Below are 3,150 nucleotides of genomic sequence, written 5' to 3'. Positions count from 1 at the left end.
GTAGATTAACTAAAGTGTTTAACTACTAACTAAAAGTTGGATGATTCAAACCCACCCAGAGGTATGTTGGAAGAAAAGCCTGGGAGTTTACTGCATTTACTCATAGAGCACAGTTCTCCTATGGTACATATAGGTCACAATGAGTTGAAGTCAAGTTATTGCTTTGCATGTATTACTACATACAAGTTCAAAATTTTTGCAACATCCAAGCACATGATCATCTTTCTAGGGATCCATCTCTATTTTATTTTACAAAAGTATTGGTTCATGATGGGTTGACAGTAAAATAATTGTGGCACAGTTAGTTGGAAAGCACTGATGCACTGTGCTCCCTGCTCAAAATGCAGACTGTAATTCCGGAGTTGGGACTGAGATTCTGCATGTCTGCCACATGCCAGAACAAGGCTGCTGCTGCTGCTCTGCTGCCCAAACTTTGAGGAGTGAGGAGCTGGTGTATTAGTTGAGTTTACTCTTGAATTCGTTTAAACGCACATCTCACCCTTGTCTTTAAATTTAAATGAAGATATAACAATTGAACATCTCACTGTTTGGTTTTTGGTTTTTCATCTATCTATCATGTTTATGCTCATAGCTAACTCTTTTCCCTAACACATCCTACATTTGAAAACTGAGGGCCAGTCTCAATTACACTTACAACACCCAATTGATAATGCTTGATTTCTTTTTGCTCCCCTTGAAGTTAAAAACCAAGACTATTTGTACCGATGCCTTTTTAATTAGCTAAATTGGCCTCCTCAGCATCTATGAAAGAAATAATTGAAACTCCCTTTATACTCGTATTCTTATAGCTAATCTAGAAGGGAGAAAAGTATGCATCTGTGAATTTCTTATACATCTCTTAGGAAACTGTAGTGAGTTGTTTTGTAAAACTGAAATATAAATCATTTTCTTTCAATGTATCTTTTGAGTATTCTTTATTTAGTAAAATGAGAGACATGCTTATAAATGAAAAGACAAGCTTCAAAGGCTCATAATAGCTACTGATATTTATTTTATTTTTTTACTGAGACTATTATAAAAGCCTTAGAATTAGGAACACATAAAAGATACTACTTTCTCAAAACATGAATGCTAACATGCATTAAATCAGATCTTCTGCCCTTCTCTGATCAGTCAGCCCCTTCTGTAGACATTCCATTGGTCTATCTATTGCCCCATTCATCTGCCCCTCCAGGATTCACACTCCTCTCTGCCCCTCCCTCTCTTTCCACTGACAATACCCTACATGCCCTTCTTTCTTTTCTTCCTGGAAAATGCTCAAGTTGATTTCAGGTCTTCCTTAACCTCTGAGTCTCCTTCCCAATCCCCCAGAATCACCAATCTCAATGAGGCCTGTGTAAGTCCGTGTCGACTAGAGAAACAAATTCATGGACATTGATCTCTATATAGGAAAGAGCTTTATATAAAGAGTAATTGTACATTAAGAAAACATCCCAACCCAGTCCAGATCACCAGATCAGGTCCATAAGTCTGATAATAGCCGATATGTCCAGAACCAGTCTATAAAGTCCTCTTCAGACTCACACTACACATGCAATGATGCCGAGTGCAGGAAGATCACAGGCCAGTGGGTGGAACGTCTTGTGGATCCATTGGCAGTGGAAGCATCTTAGTGCTGGTGTGGGTCTCCATATGGCTCATCCATCTCCAAGGCTCTGGCTACCATCAACATTGTTCCATGTGGCTTGTCCACAGGAATGTCTCACAGGGAGTGAGTGTGTGTCCCGCCTCCAGCAAACTATTTATCTCCTTAGTGCCTCCAAATGAGGTTATCAAGCTGCCACCTGATTGACAGGCTAAACTACACCCCTTCACTCTTACAAGTCTCAAATTGACAACAGATTATGTAACTCCCACAGGGCCCTCCATGCCCAGTTCAGTAAGCCACATAAGTGTCCCCATTCTCTCCAACCACTACATCAAACCTTCATGGTTCTGAGACCTAGTTTAAAAAGCAATACTGTTGCCATGAAGTCAACATGGTGTCCCAATGTGTGTCAGAGTAGAACTATGCTCCACAGGGTTTCTAATGGCTGGTTTTTTGGAAGCAAATTACAAGGAATTTTTACCTCTAGGTGGACTCTAACTTCCAACATTTTGGTTTGCATCAGGGCGTGTTAACCATTTGTGCCAACCAGGGACTTCCAAAAACCCAAAATTCATGCCACCAAGTTGATTGCAATTCACGAGGCTGTAAATCATCCTGGAAGCAGCCAGCCTTATCCTCTTCCTTCGAGTAGTTGGTGTGTTTGAACCTCATTGACCTTGAAGTTAGCAATCCAGGCCTCCTTAGGGCCACCCTGAGACCTCTTAAATGCTCCACCCACTTCCCAGTTCTCCTGTTGTTGCACATGACCTGGCCTTCTATCCCACACCAGAGAGAATGTTATCCACAGAGTTGAGCATGCCAACAAGGTGGGAGGAGCCTTGACCAAGGGACCTGGACACTCCAAGAACAGATCCCTGGGTAAGTCATCCCAGGGACAGCAGTGTCCTGAGGCACCATAAACAGGCAGAATCAGCACAGCCCCTAGAGCCCTTTAGCAATGCCAGGTGCCTCCTGAGATGCCAGACATGCCCTGCTCCAGAAAATGGCAACAGCTCTTCAAAGAGCCTACGAGGCACTGAATTATATTAGGCAATGTGCGGGGAGATAAGCAAGCCCGAGTGTAGGATGAGTCCTCTAGGGCTGTGTGTGTAAAGGGACGAGACCCAGCAAGAACGCTAGCCAAGCTCTCCCAGCTGCGGAAGTGGGGGAGGCTTCAGAGTTCATGAGCAAGAAAAAACATACTTCGGGTAGAGTGATGAGAAAAGGTCACTCCAACTTCTAAGGCTGGGGATTTGGCTAGCTCCCAAAAGAATGAGAAGGCCAGAACTTTCTCTCCCCAAGTCTTGGCTTTTAAAATCTCAAGTGAGTAGAAATATGTGCATTTTAGTAGATTGTTTCCTATTTTGGATTGGCCAAACATTAACCCAACCTCCAAACTATGCAGGGGGTAGGGGTGGAGGATACTAGACTTAAGGGCAGAAGGAGAGGCAGACTGGGAGTGCACGTCAGGTGATGTGACAGGAAGTCAGAAGTGTCAGCAGACAAGCGATGCCATCGGTCACCATTAAGGGAGGCTGCTT

The 3,150-nt window shown here is 43.2% G+C and overlaps 1 pseudogene; it reads right to left on the bottom strand.

The window, feature by feature from the left end:
- Nucleotides 1-733: 733 nt before the first annotated feature.
- LOC101644727 overlaps nt 734-3,150 on the bottom strand; it is a 6,912-nt pseudogene continuing 4,495 nt past the window's right edge.

This window comes from Echinops telfairi, unplaced genomic scaffold (genome assembly GCF_000313985.2).
Source record: "Echinops telfairi isolate 266 unplaced genomic scaffold, ASM31398v2 ScPeMD7_27;HRSCAF=92, whole genome shotgun sequence".
In the NCBI taxonomy this organism is placed as follows: Eukaryota; Metazoa; Chordata; class Mammalia; order Afrosoricida; family Tenrecidae; genus Echinops; species Echinops telfairi.
The sequence above is the reverse complement of the archived record's forward strand: the minus strand, read 5'-3'. Positions and strand labels throughout refer to the sequence as shown.